We start from the raw sequence: 22,034 nt of genomic DNA on the forward strand, positions 1-22,034 counted from the left end.
TCCCTATCGAATTACCAATGACATTCTTCACAGAACTAGAAAAAACTACCTTGAAATTCATAAGAAACCAAAAGAGAGCCCAAATAGCCACGACAATCTAAGCAAATAGAGCAAAGCTGGAAGCATCACATTAACTAACTTCAAACTGTATTACAGGGTTATAGCAACTAAAATAGCAGGGTACCAGTACAAAAGCAGGCACATAGACTAATGGAACAGAGTAGAGAGCCAGAAATAACTCCACACATCTATAACCATCTGACCTTTGACAAAGCTGCCAAAAACAAGCAATGAGGAAAAGACTCCCTTTTCAATAAATGATGCTGGGACAACTGACTATTCATATGCAGAAGACTGAAGCTGGTCCCCTTCCTTACACCATATAGAAAAATCAACTCAAGATGGACTAATGAACTAAATGTAAAACCCAAAACTATAAAAAACATGGAAGATAATCTAAGCAACACCATTTAGGACACAGGCACAGGCAAAACTTTCATGACAAAGATACCAGAAGCAATTGCAACAAAAGCAAAAATTGACAAGTGGGGTCTAATAAAACATAAGAACTTCTGCACCACAAAAGAAACTTTCAACAGTGTAAACAATCTACAGAATGGGAGAAAAATTTTGCAAACTATGCATATGACAAAGGTCTAATATCCAGCATCTATAAGGAACTTAAACAAATCTCCAAGAGAAAAATAAACAACCCCATTAAAAGGTGGGCAAAGGACATGAACAGACACTTCAAAAGAAGACATACATGCAGCCAACAAGCATATGAAAAAAGCTCAATATCATTGATCATTAGAGAAATGTAAATCAAAGCCACTATGAAATACTATCTCATACCAGTCAGATAACTATTATTAAAAAGTCATAAAATAACAGATGCTGGTGAGGTTGTGAAGAAAAAGAAACACTTATACACTGTTGGTCAGAATATAAATGAGTATAGCCTTTGTGGAAAGCAGTATGGTGATTCCTCAAAGGGCAAAACAGAAATACCATTTGACCTAGCAATCCCATTACTGGGTTTAAACCCAGAGGAATATAAATCATTCTACTATAAAGAAACGTGTACACAAATGTTCATTGAAACACTATTCACAATAACAAAGACATGAAATCAACCTAAATGCCCATCAGTGACAGATTGGATAAAGAAAATGTGGTATATATACACCATGGAACACTATGCAGCCATAAAAAAGAATGACATCATGTCTTTTGTGGGAACATGGGTGGAGCTGGAGACTTATTGTCCTTAGCAAACTAATGCAGGGAATGAAAAACACATACCACATGTTCTCATTTATAAGTGGCAGCTAACTGATAAGAACTTATAAACACAAAAAAGAAAACAAGAGACACTGGGGTCTACTTGAGGGTGGATGGAGAGGAGCAGAAAAGATAATTATAGGATACTGGGTTTAATACCTAGGTGATGAAATAATCTGTAAAGCAAACCCTTGTGACATGTGTTTACCTATGTAACAAACCTTTACATGTACCCCGAACCTAAAATAAAAGTTAAAAAAGAAACAGACTCAGATATGGCAGAAATTTTGTATTTCTTGGATTTAGACCTTTAAGCATGATTAAAATGTTAATAACTATAATGGAAAAAGTGGACAACATCTAAGAATAGATGGGTACTGTAAGCAGAGAGATAGAAGCTCTTAAAGATAATCTCAAGGAAATGCAAAGAATCAAAACACTGTAACAGAAATTTTCCTGGAAACCATCATTCTCAGCAAACTGACACAAGAGCAGAAAATCAAACACCGTATATTCTCACTCATAGGTGGGTGTTGAACAATGAGAACACATGGACACAGGGAGGGGAGCACTACACACCGGGGTCCGTTGGGGGGAAATGGGGGAGGGGCGGGGGGGTGGGGAGGTGGGAAGAGATAGCATGGGGAGAAATGACAGATACAGGTGAGGGGACGGAAGGCATCAAACCACACTGCCATGTGTGTACCTATGCAACAATCTTGCATGTTCATCACATGTACCCCAAAACCTAAAATGCAATTAAAAAAAAACAAAACAAACAAAAAAAAAAAGCCTCTGATGGTCTTATTAGTAGACTGTACATAGCTGAGGAAACAACCAATAAGTTTGAATATAATGTCAATAGAAACTTCCCAACCAGAAAAGCAAGGAGAGAACAGAATGGAAAAAAAGTGAAACAGAATATCCAAGAATTGTGGAACTACAAAAGGTATAACATAGGCATAATGGGAATACTAGAAGAAGAAGAAATAGAGAAAGAAAAAGAAGAAATGCTGAGTCATTCATGTATTGCAGCAGACTGGATCTGAGCAAGGGATGGTATGCAGCCGGGCTACTATGAGCATCTGAGCTGAGTTTTGAACAATATACAAAAGGCAGGCAGGACATAGAAGACAGAAGGGACATGTGTAGAAGGACACAAATATGAAAACTTGAAATAGAGAAAAAAATTACAAATAATTTTGCTTTGTTGACAGTGGCTGGGTTCAAAAGTAAAGAACCTTAAATTCCATTCTAAGATATTTCCACACTGTCAGGGTTCAAATCTCAGTTCTGCCACCGTGTAGCCTCTCATAAGGCTGCAATAAAGATTGAGTCATGCAATGCACAAACACACTCGGCACAATGTTAGGCTCTGCAAACACTCAATAAAAAGGAGCTATCATCTAAATGATTTTATAGAATCATTGGAGTACATTAAGAAGTGGCATGCTATGACTAGATGTGTATTTCTAAAAGATCATTCTGGTGGATACATTGAAGACAGACTATAGGAAAGACATTGCTTAAGAAGCTTTAATTTGCTTTGAGCTGTTTGTATACCTGGGATGCCATTAAAGATATACTCAAGTCACTTCTAAGCTGAGATTCTTAGAACAATTTGGGAAAGATCAAAAGCAAACTCTTGTTAAATTTTAAAAAGGAATGCTTTTAAAAGAGTACAAATTTGACACAAACAAATCATGTTGATAAAGCAAGAAAATACAATGTCAAAATGCAGTGCTTGTAACAGGTTTATCCCTAATCGAAAAATGGCAGCAATCTAAACGGTCATCAATTACTGAACAGTTAAATAGAGGTATATCAATTACTGAATGGTTAAATAGAGTATACAGTGGAATACTACTAAGCATAAAAAGAAATGAAATATATCATATATAGCATATATCACTATGTCACAACATAGATGGATGTTAAATGCATTATGCTAAGTGAAGGAAAGCAGACAACAAAGCTACATATCATTCCATTTATATGACATTCTGGAAAATGCAAAATTATAGGAATAGAAACAAAGGAATTTTACCAAAGACTAAGGCTGGGAGGAAAGGATTGACTACAAGGAACACAGAAGAACTTGGAGTGATAGAACTGTTCTATATCTTGACTATGGTGTATCCATTTGTCAAAACACATCAAATCAAATTATACATGTAAAAAGGATGAATTTTGCTATTTGTAAATTATACCTAATAATATGACCTTTACAAAATTCTCAGCCTTAAATTAGAGTCTGAGATGTCTTAGGTAACTCTATTTCTGGCTTCAATGTAACTTTTCCATTTCTATAGTTGTAGCAAATCTGAAGTAAAGACTTTAATCAATAAACTGTTATAACATGTCTAGTGTATAGAACAGCTATTACTTACATCTATTCTATATGTGGGGAAATTGAGGTCCAGCGATATTTAATTATTTATCCAAGTTAGTGGTAGTATGGTGATCAGAATCCAAGTCCTCAGACTTGAAGCCGAGTGCTACTTGTACATGCCAAATACCTATTCATATTGTATAACCCACCTTTTCTATAATTTACAAACAGTTAACCAAAACCAAAACAAAACAAAACAAAAAACCTCCCAACTGCTAATACCATTATCTAGGAACAAAAAGAAGTACAAATGGGTCTTAAATCTTGTGTCACTGTCTTATGGTTTCAGAGCACACTTAACTGATGCTTTCATGAGCTTTGCAACTCACTTCTTCTGAATAAATATGTCTGAAAATTCTTGTTACAAGATTAAAAATTCAAGGTGGCATACAATTTTATGGTTACAAAAGAAGGCATAGTTTAATTTTATTACACTTCCAAAAGGGATTCAAAATCTCCAAGCATTTTAGGGAACTTTTTTTTTTTTTTAAGCAAGCAAGTTTTGATCATTCGGGCTGTAGTATTATGAGGTTTCTAATGACATTTTTTCTACCTTTAGAAAAGCAGTCAGAACATATAACAAGATAAATCAGTGCAAAGCTCTTTTACTTAAAAACTTAACTCATTGAAATAAGTGACGGCATTTAGAAATGGTCATTCCTAAACCACTGTTTTTATAGATAAAATTATCTCTTTACAATTCATTTGGAATTTTTCTTAAACAGGGTACAAGGGTCAGAGATCTATTTTTTCTTTTTCTTTTTTTTTTGTTTTTTTGTTTGTTTGTTTGTTTTTGTTTGTTTGTTTTTGCTCAAAAGGCAATATAAATTTTATTTGGATTTCAAGAGTCAAACCACAGAACTCTACAGAGTGTATGCATAATCTTTTCTATGTTTATATGAATGTATTTTAACAGCTTGACATGAATATACCAGTACCATGGTTAATAGGTTTTTTTAATGACATTTCACACAAAGCTTTATTGCTAGCTGACTTCAAATTATTCACCAAGTATTTTTAAGTACTTCATAGCAAAGTTTTGTAGACAGAGCACAGATCTATTTTTTTTCTAAGTATATATTCAATTATGTCTACACCATTTTTAAATAAACCATAATTCTCCCTCCACCTACATTAAAAAGAAATGTTACCTTTATTATATACTACTTTCTCATATGTATGTATTTTTATGTTTCTAGATTCTCTATTTTACAGGTCAATTATCTTTTCCTTAGATTACTGTTTCAATTGATGCTGTTTTCCAATAACTGATAGCAACTCATAGAAATATCCCCTCTCACAAATGCCATTTTTCAGTATTTTCTTGGCAATTCTGGTATATTCATTCATATTAACTGTGTAATTATGTTGTCCAGTTTCAAATAATTTATATTCTATCAAATTCCGTTGCTTCTACATATTTTGGTAAAACGTATCTTTTATTTTATGATATCTTCCCACATGGAAACATGTTCTGTCTCTCCTTTAATTTAGATCATATTTTATGTCCTATGATAAATTTTAATTTTTTTAACTGACTTTATTTTTAGTTTTAGATTTATAGAAAAAAATTGTGCAGAAAATTCACAGTTTCCATATACCCTCAACCTCTCACATCAAGTTTTCTAAATATTATTAACATTTTAGATTATTGTGATAAATGTGGTCTAAGTAACCAATATTTATAGGTTATTATTAAAGAAGATCCACAGTTAACATGAGGGCGCACTCTGTGTTTTGTACAGTCCAGTTGGTTTTGACAAATGAATCATTACAGCATCATAAAGAATTGTTTGTCATCCTAAAAATTGTTTCCCACACTAAAAATATTCTGTGATCCATATATTAATTCCTTCCTTCATCTTTCCTCCATGACACCTTGGCAACCACTGACCTTTTTATTCTCTCCATAGTACTGCCTTTTCCAGAATGTCAAGTAGTTCTAAGCATACAGTATGTACCCTTTTCAGATTGGCTTATTTCACTTACAGTTTCACATTTAAGGTTTCTCCATGTCTTTTCATGATCTATCATTTTTTCTTCTATCTGAATAATGTTTTATTATGTGAATGTGCCACAGTTTGTTTAGCCATTCACAAAGGATGAAGGACATCCTGGTTTCATTTTGGCAATTGTAAATAAAGATGCTATAAACATTTGTGTAGGTCTTTACATGGATGAAACTTTTCCACTAATTTTGGTAACTGCCTACAAGTGCACTTGCTGGATGTTATGGTAAGCTTACTTTCAACTTTGTAAGGAACTGCCAAACTGTTTTTAAAAAGTGGCTGTATCCTTTTGCATTACCATTTGCAATGAATAATTGTTCCTGTTGCTACACATCTTAGCTAGCATTGGCTATTGTCCGTGTTTTAGATTTTAGCTTTTCTAATATGTATGTAATAGTACCTCAATGTTATTTTATTTTCATGGGTACATAGATTATATATTTATGATGACATGAGTTATTTTGATACAGACATGCAATGTGTAATAATCACATCACAGAAAATGGGGTATCCATTCCCTCAAACATTTATTATTTGTGTTACAAATGATCCAATTGTATTTTATTTTAAAATGTACAATTAAATTATTTTTTTACTATCGTCTTCCTGTTGTGCTAACAAATGCTAGGTCTTATACATTTTTTCTAAATACTTTTTATACCCATTAACCATACCCATCTCCCTGCAATCCCCCAATATCTTTCCCAGCCTCTGGTAACCATCTTTCTACTATCTATATCTATAAGTTCAATTGTTTTGATTTTTAGATATCACAAATAAGTGAGAAAATGTGGTGTTTGTCTTTCAGTTTCTAGCCTACTTCACTTAACAAAATGACCTCTGATTCTATCCAGGTTGTTGCAAATGACAGAAATTCATTTTTTATGGCTGAATTGTATTCCATTGTTTATATGTACCACATTTTCTTTATCCATTCATCTGGTGATGACACTTAGATTACTTCCAAATCTTGGCTATTGTGTATAGTGCCACAATAAACGTGGAAGTTCAGATATATCTTTGATATACTGATTTCCTTTCTTTTGGGTATATACCCAGCTGTGGGATTGCTGGATCATATGGTAGCTCAAGTTTTAATTTTTTGAGGAAACTCCAAACTGTTTTTCATAGGGGTTGTACCAGTTTACATTGCTACTAAGAGTGTATGAGGGTTCCCTTTTCTCTGAATCCTCACTATCATTTGTTATTGCCTGCATTTTGGATATAAGTCATTTTAACTGGAGAAAAATGGTATCTCATTGTAGTTTGAGTTGCATTTCTCTGATTATCGACGATGTTGAGCCCCTTTTCATATGTCTGTTTCCCATTTGTATATCTCCTTTTGAGAAATCTTTATTTAAATCTATTGCCCATTTTAAAAGTCAGAATATTAGATTTTTTTCCTACAGAGTTGTTTCAGTTCTTTATATATTCTGGTGACTAATCCCTTGCCAGATGGATGGTTTGCAAATATTAATCTTATTTTTATATAAGCCCCTTTGCATCCTTGTTAAATGTATTCTAAAGTGTTTATAGTGTCATTGTTTAAACAAGATCACTTCATTTTTTCACCTTTACATGTCTAACTGGTTATTGTTTGTAAATTATTGAATTTTTGTATATTTTTAGTAAGCTACAGTACTGAAGTTTCTCATTAGTTCTATTTTTTGTTGTTGTAGCTGAGTCCCTTGGGTTTTCTGGGTATGCAATCATATAATCTGAAAATTAAGATTATTTTGTCTCTTCTTTTCCAATGCTTATATAGCATATTTCATTTCATTTTCTTATTGCATCAGCTAGAATCTCCAAAACTATGTAATATTGACAGAGAGGACTTTTCATCTTGTATATCATGGATGTAAGGATGCATGTGTATTTACAAGGATGTTTATTGCAACAATGTAGTTATCAAAAACAAAAATAAAAATCAATTAGAAGACTGATTTAATAAAATAAGGCAGTTCTGTCCTATAAATTATTATGCAGCAAAATGAATTAGACTTGTAGGAGACATGGAAGGATGTTTCTGATACATTTGTGTGTGTTGGAGAAAGCTGAAACATGATATGTATAGTATGTTCTGTTTTTTATTTAAAAAAATAGTGATGGGGAAATACTTGAACATACATGTATGTACAAAACTAAGTAAATAATGTATTTTATATATGTATACATGCATATACATACATATACACAAACAGAGAAATGGGAGAGAGAAAAAATGTTAACAGAGGAAAGTGAGGTAATGTATAATACTTAATGTTAGTTATTTTAGATGATTAAAATGGAATGGAAGAGAGGATAAAACTAACTTTATATTAATATACCTCTACACTGTTCAGTTTGTCAAAACAATCAGCTTTTAAATATGCACACTTATATATACATACATAGATATATACATTAACTTATATTCAGTGGTCTCTTTTTGTCAAATTTAATGAATATGAAAAAAAGAGAGACATGAGTTTCATTAGACTTAAGCAAGTCACTTAATCTCTTTGGGCTTCAGTTTCCTCATATAGAAAATAAATTAGTTATGTTAGATGGGCTTTAAGATCTCTATGATATTATAATTCCTCTTAGTTCTACTTTGATCTTGAAAAAAAATCTCTTTCTGGGTCATTTGAGTCCCTTTCAACACTCAGAGTCATTAAAGAATCCTTAGAAAGCATTTCAGATTTGTTTCTGGAGTAACAATTTTGATAGAGAATTCTGTTTATATTAGTGATGTGAGTGATTAAGTTCATAATATATACATTAAGTAGAGCAATCATAGCAGGATTATAAGAACATTAGATGTCAGAATTTCAGTGTTTGAATCTAATTGGCTGAATGTTGGGTAAGTGACCCTCTGTGAGTTATTTCAGTTTCCTCATCTGTAAAAAGAAGATAAGAGCCACCAATAAGTAGGCTCACCTCCTTTTGCTAACAGAGTTCAGATAGAGGAGACACAACTCTTTCTCACACATCCCTTGCATTCCCAGGACAACCAAGACTAAATTATTCAGCCATCTTTAGGCAAAAAATATATATGTCACATTTTATGAAAAGGTAAATCAGAGCTTCCAAACCAGTGGGCCACAGCACTCTGGGGTGCTAAGTGAGGGTTACTCATAAATGGGGACATTGATTTTGTGTTACTTAGTCCCAAATCAGTCAGGAGGGGCTGAGAGCAGCTAAAACTCTCAGGGCCAGTCATTCATTCACTTCGGTGTGCCATATTATCACTTTCTATGTGTGCTATTACATAAAAAGATTCGTAAAAGTAAAAATTGACCCAGTTGTCCCATGTAACTGATATTCATAGTTTCTTTCGAATAAATGTAGAAATTGCCTCTCAGTCTTAAAACTTCAGAAAGTCACATTTTTCTTATTCAAGTTTGTTTCTCAGGAAACCCACCATTGGGCCTCCCAAAAGCATTAAGGAACCTAAACTTAACAGTTTAGGTTCTTCTTTCTTAACAAAATTGAAACCATTCTTAAACAAAATTGAACCATTTTCATAGTGGCCACTTATATGTCTATATTTGTGACTTGCCTCTTTCACTGTGATTTTTTGTTTAAGAAAGAAATGTAAATTTTAAAAAGATATCATTTTCATATACAATTATCCAAGTTGTTAGATTTGTTGTCATTTGTTCTGTTTGACGATGACACTCGGTATTGACATAGAAAACTCTACTCTCTTATATTGCTCTTAAATGGATACCATATTCCTCAAGAGCAAAATGTCAAAAATAATCAGTAGCATTCCATGAGATTTTGCTAATTATTTTTGAGAATCCTCAAAATACCCAATTATTATTATTTCTATTTTACAGTTGAGAAGACAGCATTTCAAGGACATAAATTAATTGGATTATTCTCTCACAACTTAAGTAGTAAAATTTTTGTTAGAACCTAGAAAATAAACTTTTAAGAATCTACCGTAAGTAAACAAAAATTAATGCAAATATCTATATAAAAAGTTCTAGATGAAATATTTATAATAGAGGAAAACTGCTATCAATCTAAATAGCCAACAATTATTTATAATAGTGGAGAACTATAATCTATCTAAACAGCCAACAACAAATAATTGGCCAATACAACCTACATACAGACTAAACATTTCATATAGTAAGAACCATACTCTATTGCTCGTTGATAGATTGCCATTACTTGCATTACTCACAGTAGGGACTTAATAATAGTTTTAAAAGATGTGAATAAAAAATAATACATGATTATTTAAAAATCATGTTTTAACGTCATATTTCATGAATAAGGGAGAAGCATGTTACAAAACAGCATGAACAGTGTGATCACAATTTTGTAAATCTACATGTAAGTATATGTATAGAAAAATATCTAGATGTATAAACACTCATATACGGAAAAAAAAAAAACAGATAACTACATCAGGACAATGGGAAATTCAACCCCTCACCTATTATAATTGTCTAAGCAACTATTTGCTTCCTGTTAACCAACTCCTATTCCTTACCCCTCCCTAATTCCTGTTTACTTGCATTTAGTTACCTTTGTTCTCTGATATATAAACCCCTGATTTTAGTCCATCAGGGAGATGTATTTGAGATTGATTTACCATTTCCTCAGCTGCAACACCCAATTAAAACCTTCTTCCCTGGGAATACTCATAGTCTCAGTGATTGGCTTTCCATGTAGCAAGCAGTAGGACTGAAAGTAAACCCCTGGTGTTTAGGTAACAAAAGATTGCTCATATTATGTACCATGACAATATTAACTGAGCTTAGTTTTCAAATTTTCCTTTGCACACATTAATGTCTGTGATGAAAAACAAGTATGTCTGTTGCCCTTTACTCAAGACAGACACTGTTGATTACAAGTAGGAGCTGTTCTTTTAGAAGTTTCCATTGATGTAGTTTCTTCCTGGAGTGTTGAAAAGGAGCTGCTTACTCATCTAACTCCCTTCATGAGAAAAGAGAAATGTGTTTATTTTGGTCAGTTCACTATTTCCTGTTCCTAGCATAGTGACTTGCACAGGTAGGCACCCAATAAATATGCGCTGAATGAACGATCAATCGTACAAATAAGTTTGTACTCAACCATCCGTCATTCCCAATCAATTTCACATATAACCAATGGCAAACATCTAAAATTGAGAGAGTTGTGACAAGAATAATTCAAAGTGACAGCCTTGACCTTATTAACAGCAGACTTTTACCAACAGAGGTAACTAATCACATAGATGAGTGTTTTATTCCAATGTGTGTATTTGTATTTTTGTTGCCAATGTCCTATTAAATTAGGAGATTCTTCAGTTTAGAAGTGGGATAAAAGGACTCCATATTTGTGTAACAACAGTGTGTTCAGTGAATAATGAAGTAGGTCTAGTTTTCTTCTTGGTTCAATTTTAAAAGAATCTTTATCTCATTTGTAAAATGTTTTAAAAACACTAACATTATTGAATATTCTGCTCTAATGTCTAAACCCTATTTGTATAGTGTCAGAAGAAACTCCTAAAAGTGTAGCCCCTCTCCTCATGCTATTTTGATAACTGATGCAGTTCGGATACAGAATATGCAATCCTCTTACACATATCCTTTGTATTCCTCAGACAGGCAGGATTGGCTTACTCAGGCATCTTTATGAACATGCTTCCAGTACCACCTGATTCACCTCTACTTTCCTATCCAGCTGTGATTACATGAAGGCACAGAATGATAGTCCTTAAAGGCCTACCATAGCATATTTCAAACAGCCCAGGAAACTCAAAACAGACTATGAGAGTGATACAATATAATTAGTTAATTAAGTTAAAAAAAAAAAAAGAGAGAGACTGATGAGAAAGAATGGAATTTAAAGATTATGCATATTTGAAAAGACATCTTAAAAAGGGATCATGCAAAGCAAATAGTTTTCACTGTTTACGCAGGAGAGTTAAGACATTTCTTAAATCAAGTTTAGCCTCTAGCTGTCTCCTTACATATTTTAAGTATGGCCTAAAGGTTTCTCTGTACATTGTCAAATATAACAAGTGGAAGTATAAACAGGCCATAGCCTACTCTTGTGCCAATCACTGGGTTTTGACCAATCAAAAGTGGCCTACTTTGAAACGTGTTCATATAAGACAAATGCTGAGCTGTAACCAATCCAGCTGTTTCTGTACATCACTTTCCTTTTTCTGTTCATAAATCTTCTACCACATGGCTGCACTGGAGTCTCTAAACCTCCTCTGACTCAAGAGGCTGCCTAATTTGGGAATCATTCTTTGCCCAGTTAAACTCTTTTAAATTTAATTCAGCTGAAGTTTTTAACAGATGGCATTAGAAATGGGATCCAAAATAGACCAAATGAGGTACCCACCAGACTCACTGTGTCCATTACTCTCTCGGAGTAACTGGGGATTGTGGTTAAGTTCTCTCTGGATTCCAAAGCCTTATGGTTTTCTGTTTTGAGCTCTCTGAGTTTCTTTGAGCAAATTTCTGATCCAAACTGGGTTTGGAAGTCATGAGAGAAACTGGATTGGGTCCAGGTTCAGATTGGTTCTGGTAATTAAGTGGCTTGCATCCAGTCAGAGGCCTCTTACATCTGACTGGGTCAGAAAAATCTAGTAGTAAATGGCAGTATCATGGGAAGTGCAAAATTTGGCTTTTGGAAATTCACAGAGATTTTTGTGTTCTACCCCTTTGTTTCATTTTTCTTGTATGCTCAGGTAGGAAAAAAAGCACTGGCTAAGTTGATCAAAGGAAGCTGAGAGCAAAGAAAATATCTGAGGTAAAAATGGGATCCTTAATTTCTGAGTAACTGAGTTCCTTCTGGCTTATACGTGCACAACTATTAGGCCCTGGAAGAAGCAAAGTCTTATTGAAATGGCAAAATCTCACTAATGATAAATTACAGTGAATGTTCCAAATTAATGGTGCTGCACTGAAGTGCATTTGATTGAGTACTCCCAAATTAGTCTCATCTAGGGATGCCTATTGACATGTAGAAGTTTCTAAAAAGATTTCAATATTTTGATTTAAAGACTTTATAAAGGCAAATAAAAAGCTGAAGCAACTAATTGATATTTAAAAATTAAGTCTGCTAACCTTTTGGCTTAGTTATTTTCCCACACCAAAGGTGGAAAGAAAGCTATACTAAGTAAGGTGTTTATAAAAGATAGGCCCTCAGGTAAAATAGGCTTGCTATTTTTTTCAGATCTATCCATGATGAGTCCAGGTATCCAATGCTTTGTTGGCCCTGTTCTTTAGTGGGCTCTACCCATTACCCTGAACTCAGCTATTTTAGCTAAGAAACTGTAGGTATGGTAAAAAGAAAACCCTATTGAACTAAAATACATCTTTCTGGAATTTAATTGACTAAAAATTCTTTTGTAAAAAAAAATGTATATCTATCAAAGAAACTTACCATTTGTATTTGTATTAGTCTGTTTTCACACTGTCATAAATACCTGAGACTGGGTAATTTATAAAGAAAAGAGGTTTAATTGACTTACAGTTCTGAATGGCTGGGGAAGCCCCAGGAATCTTATAATTATAGCAGAAGAAGGGGAAGCAAGGCACCTCTTCATGAGGCAACAGGAAAGAGAGAGAGAGCAGGAAGTGCCACACTTTATTTGTTTGTTTGTTTGTTTGTTTTAATTTATTTTTTTAGACGGAGTTTCGCTGTTGTTACCCAGGCTGGAGTGCAATGGCACGATCTCGGCTCACCGCAACCTCCGCCTCCTGGGTTCAGGCAATTCTCCTGCCTCAGCCTCCTGAGTAGCTGGGATTACAGGCACGCGCCACCATGCCCAGCTGATTTTTTGTATTTTTAGTAGAGACGGGGTTTCACCATGTCGACCAGGATGGTCTTGAACTCTCGACCTCGTGATCCACCCGCCTCGGCCTCCCAAAGTGCTGGGATTACAGGCTTGAGCCACCGTGCCCGGCCCAAAGTGCCACACTTTAAAACCATCAGCTCTTGTGAGAACTAACTCACTATCAAGAGAATAGCATGAGGGAAACCATCCCCATGATTCAGTCACCTTCCGCCAGGTCCTTCCCTTGACATGTGAAGATTACAATTTGCAATAGGATTTGGTGGGGATACAGAGCCAAACCATATCATGATTCCTTTTTTTTTTTTTTTTTTTTTTTTTTTTGAGACAGAGTCTCACTCTGTCACCCAGGCTGGAGTGCAGTGACATCTTGGCTCACTGAAACCTCCATCTCCCGGGTTCAAGTCATTCTCCTGCCTCAGCCTCCTGAGTAGCTGAGATTATAGGCATGTACCAGTACACTCAGCTAATTTTTGTATTTTTAGTAGAAACAGGATTTCACCATGTTGGCCAGGCTGGTCTCGAACTCCTGCCTGTGATCTGCCTGCCTTGTCCTCCCAAAGTGCTAGGATTACAAGCATGAGGCACAGCCAAGCCCATTCCTTTAAATTTATACAATAAGTCACACGTTTGTTGAGGTGCTTTTCTGGCCATCTTGTCTTGATGGAACTTTCATGAGAGCACTGTTTTTTTTTTTTCTGCTGGTTTGAGCAAGTGATAATATAATATTTAGGCCTAAAATCTTAGCTCTCTGCTTATGAGATATAAATTTTTATTTTTTGTGGTTCCACCCAAGATTTGTCCCTTTAGAAATACAAATTTGTTGCCTAGTCAACAATTGCTTCGGGCAATGAAACCAGTAATTGGAAGACTGATAGGCTGAATGGGTGAAAAAAAAACTATTTTGAAACTGAGAAACTTGTTACATGTGGTAGATTTTCTTCTATCTCTATATTTATATGTATTGCATGTGTGAAATTTATATAAAAAAGCTCTTAATTGGTTTAAAAAGAATAAGTGCTTAAATCAAATATTTTGTCAGAAAAATAAAAACTGTAATGTCTTTTAGCTCACATGACTTCAGTAATATATGGAAAATATAGACAGTTTTATAAGATTATTGGTAAAATAAAGATAGTAGGTCTAAATTAGTCAGGTCAGATATTAGTTTCACTAAATGTTTTAAGGTCATAAATTACTCCTTTGACTTTTGAAAATTGTTAGACTTACCTGCTTTAGAGTCATTAGATTCTAGATAAGGCCCGGGGACACGTGTAGTTAGCCATGCCCACTATGTATGCTAGAAAGAGTTGGACTTTACCTGCCCTTCTGTCTGGTGTCCTAAGCCCCACACCTAGTACATAATTAAACTCACTTACCAGATTTTTCAGCAAAAATAAAAATTTCTAACCATTGAGATTGATACTACTGAAGAAACAGTTTTACATGGACTATGTGTGAGGAAAGTGAAATATGCTTTTGGTAAAAGATTATAAGAAGGCATGGGAATGTGATTTTTTTTTTTGTCTAGATTAAAGGGTTAAATGATTTAAGTTAGATAAGATAAAGTGGAAAGTTTGAGCAAATTGTAGAAGGTTGTGAAAAATTAAACTTGTAAAAGAAATTCTACATGTGAACATATTGGCTAAATTTAAATGGGTATTATTCAGTTTTTTCATAAATTGAACACTGAAATAAGAGCACACAATAAAATGCATCTTTCTGGAATTTAATTGACTATCTAAAAACTCTTGCGTAAAAAAATATGTATGTCTATCAAAGAAACTTTGAGCACTGATCTACTGTTTAATAAAAATTTGTAAAGTGTTATAAAAGGTTTACGTTAATCTCACCTTATGGTAAAACTGATCTGCTATTTAACAAAAATTTGTAAAGGGTTATAAAAGGTTTACGTGAATCTCGCCTTATGGTAAATGTGATTAAGATTATATAGATTTGTCTACAATTTTTATTAAAAATTGGGGTGGATGTTAATAGTATACTAATGCAATGATAAATTTGGCTTTCTTTCTTGAATGAGATTTTCATGTAATGTTAAAGGATAATGAAATATTTTTGTTTGCCTTTTGAATAAACTATAGGAAAAAAAAAGGAAAGACAAGAGACACATTGTTTGGAAAGCTAAGTATTCCCTCTATCAACGAGTACAGGTTTTTGCATCTTTAAAATTTTTGAGTCATTTTGGCTAAATGAATGACTTACGGTGACCTGGAAATCTATTTTATAATATCAAGTGTTTTAAACATTTAACGTATTTGATAGGCTTTCCAAAGTCTAATTTCAGTTTCAAAATTAAGTCTTTTTTGACTGCTAACTTTGGAATGCTGCAGAGGGCCCCTGAAGCATTCAAAAGAGAGGTAAACAGGATTATTTGTCATGTTAAGTTGCATGACATGTTAAGGGAAGCACCATCAAAATAAGAAATAATGTTTTTGGTTTTTTTTTTTTTTTTTTGAGACAGAGTCTCACTCTGTCACCCAGGCAGGAGTGCAGTGCAGTGGTGCAATCTCAGCTAACTCACTGTGACCTTCTCGCCTCTGCCGCCCCCATGTTCAAGCAATTCTCATGCCTCAGCCTCTGGTCTCAAACTCCTGACTTCAAAAGGTCCGCCTGCCTCAGCCACCCGAAGTGTTAAGATGACAGGTGTAAGCCACCATGCCTGGCCAGAAATAATGTTTAATCTTCTTTAGGTTATATTTTAATGAATGTCATTAATATATGCTCCAAAATTTTATGGGATTTCTAAAATTCTAATTTCTGAGTATATCAATTATGATTATGTTAAGTTATTGTAGACCAAAGAAATAACCAAATTTCCTTGTCAACTGTGTCTTTATGACTATTTGAAGTCATTTCTAGTTAATTGCTTAATTCTGATGCAGTTTCTGAAAAATTCACAAGCATGTAAAATGCTAGAAATATGGTATCATTTAGAAGGTAGGAAAGGACCCTGAAAAGTACTCTTGAATACAGGTTTCTCATAACTTTAGAATTATATTATTTGGAGAAGGTAAGAATTCCTGCAACTTAAACGGAAAGACTGGTTTATATAACTACTAACCCAAGTAGAACAAAAATTAATTGAATACCTAGAAGATACGTTGCCAGATTATCATGCTAAATCAGCCAACACTGAAATTGTTTCGATATACAGTTTGAATGAACTCCATGGTCTAAGTCAAATGGCCTATGAAAACACATCAGTTATCAGTGCTATGCACATAAATTGGAGAAACAACTGGTATTCAAGAGGACATAAGTGCAATGTTAAGCATGGACTCATGGAGAACCAGGATGGCTACATTGTCCTTCCTGAGTCCGTAAAGCTTTTGTTATTAAAAGTTCTGCATTCCATTACTCATGAAAAAGATAAAATAATCCAAATTAAGTATATATTGGTATGGGAACTTGTAAATTGCTAAAACAGTTTACGTCCAATGTTTAATTTGTCAAAGTCATATGCCTGGGAAGACACTGAAATCTCCAGGTATATTCAGCTACCTGATGGGCCATTTAAACATTTCTAGAGATAGTTCATTCAATTGTCATTTTCAAAGCATATTTGCTGGTTGTGTAAAAGCTTTTCCTTACAAGAGGAGTGATGTTGTAACAGTAGACTATTATGTCACAATGTATTTTCACCAGGAATAAAAGATTTTTATGGTTCACTGACTGAGGACCATCAACCCCTTCACAATCTGGAACCCAAAGACTGGCTCTTCTGAAAATATCTGAGAAGGACTTCCCTTGCCATCCACAATGCAGCAAAGCTTTGGGACCTTGAACCTTGGGTTTATAATCTCACAACTGAGAAAGGGTTGCTCCACACTAATGGAACTGTATACCCATTGGAACCCTTAAGATAAAGCTAACCAGGGAAGTTTCTCCCCAGAAAAAGATGATATCCTTGATGTAAGCAGCTTTTTCCCAAGCTCATGGATCAAGACCTTTCTATTATCATGAGACTCTTAGTTTTAATTTTTTCCTCATTTATGTCTCTACGAACAATAGAGGTCAAAAGGAGGTCTGTTGTGTATACTCACAGGGTATACTTTTATTTAAGAAGGATTTTGCAGCCAGTCTTATACATGGATAACCTTATGCCTTAATAGATGAAAACTGAAGGCCCAATGTAGGTGAATAATTTTAATGGTATATACGTTGCCTCATAATCAGTCAGAAACAGAATGTTAGTTCACTCCTCTTAACCTACATCATGGGATAAAGAGAACATTGCCAGGAGGCCTTCAGTCTTACGGAAGGGCATTATTTGTTAAGTCCTTTATTTCCCATGGTGTGGAGTAAAAGAGGCAATGATTAAAATGTATCCCTTATGATAGGCTCTATAGCAGATTCTACTGTAAAGGCTGTGGTTATACAACAGACTTTCAATTCTCTTTTGAAAATTATGCTAAATAATAGAATGGCTCTAGATTACTTACTGGCTAAACAGAGAAACACCTGTGCAAATGCTGGCACTTATGGTCTGTGGAGAAATACATCACATCAGGTATTACAGAGAGTCAGTGTAGGAGATTAATGAAGAGACTGCTTAGTTAAAGTGAGTAGACTTTATCTAGTCCATTCTTTTTGATCTATTTAATTGGTTTGGTTCATGGGAACCCTAGGTATTGAACATACTCTTAAACTCTTGGTATTATCCTCCTGGTAATCATATGTATCTCGCAAAAGCTTTAAATGTTTGCATGCAGCCATCTAGGAATAGCAAATGGTCTCTCTTCAATTGGAATGCCAATAGCTGAAGGAAATGTGTGACCATGGAGGCATCATAACCTGTGAATGAATTGCCAAGACCTGGAACCCCAAAATGATGGTAATTGAGAGTGGCACACTCTCACCTAAGTGAGAAGCTGACCAAAAGGGGGAAATTTTTAAACAAAATTATGGAAGGCCATTGTCTTGGACTGAGCTCATGCACTAGGCCCGAACAGACCAGACCAAACAAAAAGGGTCTCACTTGTGCTAAATGTGACATAATCAAACTAACACATTAAGGAAGCACACAGATTCTAGAACAGGTTTGGTTTTTCCTCCTGTAAACAGGACGTTCCCAAATAAGAAGGTATCCTCTATTCTAACCCTTACAAAAATAATAATAACTTGAAGTCTTTGTTCGCACCTTACACAACTCACTGTTCTGCTATTTTCCAGTGGGTTTCAAGACCAAATAAGTACATTTATGATGGCGATAGTGATGTCAATGACTAAAGTTTCGGTCAATCTCTCAAAATGAGAGGATGACTAAAAGGGGGAAATTGTTAAATCATGTCTAGCCTAAAGCTGCTTCCTAACATATTTTTAAGTTTGACCTAAAGGTTTTTCTCTGTACACTGTCAACAATAACAAGTGGAGGTATAAATAGACCATAGCCTACTCTTGTGCCAGTTACTGAGTTTTGACCAATCAAATATGGCCAACTGTTTGAACCAGGTTCAAAAAGGCACAGAGCTATAACCAATCCAGCTGTTTGTGTTCCTCACTTCCATTTTCTGTACATCACTTTCTTTTTTCTTTCCATAAATCTTCTTCTACCACATGGCTGCACTGGAGTCTCTGAGCCTATTCTGGCTCAGGAGGCTGCACAATTCATGAATCGGTCTTTGCTCAATTAATCTTTTAAATTTAATTTCGCTGTAGTTTTTGCTTTAACACATTGGACATTTCTAACTTTGAATAAGCACCATAATAAACTCTGGAAAAATGTATCTTCTTCTTTATATTGCTATAGTCAGAGCAAAAGTTGCTCAGACTGTAGAAAATACACAGGTTATAAAGTAGGCAAGGCAGACTATCCAAATACTGACTGAAAAGGAAATATTTTCCTAATATATTAGTACATTTTCTTCAGGTATTTACTTAAAACCTTGTATGAGAAGCAAGAGTTAGCAATACATTCCTAAACTTCAAATAGTCTTTAATTTTTGATTCTAGTTTTTTATCCTAATCCATTAGTATACTGAAGGGGCTAAGAGTGGGGCAAGCAGCCAAACTGCAAGTCACAAACTACTATTGACTTTTGCTAACCCACTTAGTTTCTCTGAGTTTCGAGTCAAGTCACTTCTTCCATAAAATAGGGATAATATTACCTTATATGGTAGTTCTAAGAATTGATTTAATGTATCTCATTCACTTAAAACACAGGTTGTCATACAATAAGTACTTAAGAAATGTTAGCTAACACCATGATGATTATTTATCAATTGTAAAATATTATAGAAATCTTCAACATTGTCCAGGTAGAGCTGGAAAGACCTTTTGCTTCACCATTGTTGGTCCATTTCTAAGGAAGAGTGAGGGGTGGCATTTGCCAAGCAGTAAATTGCTCGAGTATGTAAGGACGATAGTGATGCCTAGAGATACGAGAAAAGGAGAGGAAAGAAGATAGCAGAAAGTAAGATGAGATAGTAGAATGACTCTTATTAGGGAAAGTTGAATATCTGGATTTCACTCCCAGCTGCTAACTCTTTGGGCAGGTCACCTTCCCATCCTCAACCAAAAAATTAAAATAAAACTTTCTTATTCTTTCTTTTATCAGGCTCCTCTGCACCAGCATGGCATCTTACAATAGTTCCATGATATAATCAAGGATGGGTTTAGTCCCAGTTCCATTGCGGGAGAGGGTAGTGATTAAGAAAATGAACTCTGGAGTTATACTGCCTTGAATAGAATATCAGGCTTTGTTCACTGTGTAACTTTGGACAAGTCACATCTCTCTCAGCCTCAGTGGTTCTGTTGTCCATTAAATTAGGGTAATATCCCCTACCACACAGAGTTTCACTGAGATTTAAACAAGATAATGTGGAAATCAAGCTTGGCTACAGTGAATGGCTCACAATAAGTGCTTAATAAATACAAACGAGGTTGATGATGGCATAAAAATTATCTGTAGTCTATGTTTATGCATAATAAACATGTTGCTTTTTATCTGTCACAATATTGTCTTGATTAAGATAATTCACATTGAGACCTGGATGTTCTAGTACAGAGCATATTCTTGGTGTATATCGGTAAGTTTCCCTAGGCATGAAAATGGAGAGGCTTCCAAATGTAAAAGCATATGACAGCAGTGGGAGTTAGGGATTAGGCTTCCCTAGGAACTGAGGGCCTTTCAGATCCCATAGAAACAACCTGCTCCACCTTTTATGTGTGTTTGGTTCCAACAGAACACACAGCACCTGTGCAGAAAACCTTCTGGGTCACCTACCATCACATTATAAAACTGTACAGTGTGTCAATTGCTGTGGTTCAGAGCTGACAGAACACAGTTGGCTTAGTTCTGTTACAAGACCATGAGTTCCCAGGTTAGCTGCCAGAATATCACAGCTGGAAGCTTGTGTGGTTATTCTCTGATTCTTCCCCTAAATCCAATTCTCTGCCCTTGTCTGCTCTACTCTATGCTCAGGGAAGCCGAACACTATTAATTCTATCTCCTGGCTCTGCCCTCTGGCTTCTGTTTCAGTTTGAATGAAGATGGCAGTAGATGGAGGCAACTAGCAAAAAAACAGAAAGCAGGAGTTATAAAGGGTTAGGGTATTTAACCTACTCACTCCTTTCCTATCTGCCATCCTCACATGTTCCTTTAATGCTATATCTCTTGGCAGCCTCCTCCATTCCTGCCAGGTTTCAGTGACCCTGCTCCTTCCCCTTGCCACTTCAGGTCTAGGGGTGATAATCAACAGCTTCTTCCCTTACTGGTTTCTTCAACCCTTTCCAAACCTCTGTAAATAATCCTTTCATTCAATTATCTTTTTTTTTTTTTTTTTTTTTTTTTTGAGATGGAGTCTCACTCTGTCACCCACGCTGGAATGCAGTGACGCAATCTCGGCTCAAAGCAACCTCGGCCTTCTGGGTTCAAGTGATTCTCCTGTCTCAGTCTCACGAGTAGCTGGGGTTACAACTGTGCACTACCATGCCCAGTTAATTTTTGTATTTTAGTAGAGATGGGGTTTCATCATGTTGACCAGGCTGGTCGGGAACTCCTGACCTCAGGTGATCTGCCCACCTCTGCCTCCCAAAGTGCTGGGATTACAGGCGTGAGCCACCGTGCCTTGCTTCAGTTCTCTTCTTTTCAACCTTTAAGTGTGGTTTATTTCCAGTTAAATTCTACCTTAGTAGTGTTTCACATCCTGTACTCGACCTCTTTCTCTCCTCTGCATTCACTGTTGTGGCTTTCACAGAGTAGACCATTATGAAAGTGGTTAGCTTTTTTTTTTTTTTTTTTCACTTTTTAAAAATTATATCTTAAATTCTGAGGTACATGTGCAGATGGCACAGGATTGTTACATAGCTATACATATGCCATGGCGGTTTTCTTTATAAGTACTATTACTTGTAATGGCAAGCCTTTGTTCTCACTAGTAAAAATAACATTTCTATGCCCCCCCCAAATAATTTCTTTCAAGTGTATTAAAATATTTACTGTTCTTCCCATTTATTCTTGTATGTTATTAGGCTGCAGGGAGATTCTACTTTTAGCATTTGGAGAAGAGGGGTATTGCTTCTAACACATGCATTA

General features: G+C 35.1%; 1 protein-coding gene across 1 annotated transcript in view; it reads right to left on the reverse strand.

Annotated features, from left to right (window-relative positions):
- Positions 1-22,034, reverse strand: part of IL1RAPL2 (interleukin 1 receptor accessory protein like 2) — a 1,129,803-nt gene that overhangs the window by 507,406 nt on the left and 600,363 nt on the right. The gene's annotated exons all lie outside the window — the stretch shown is intronic.

The sequence above is a fragment of the Saimiri boliviensis genome, chromosome X (genome assembly GCF_048565385.1).
Source record: "Saimiri boliviensis isolate mSaiBol1 chromosome X, mSaiBol1.pri, whole genome shotgun sequence".
Taxonomy (NCBI): Eukaryota; Metazoa; Chordata; class Mammalia; order Primates; family Cebidae; genus Saimiri; species Saimiri boliviensis.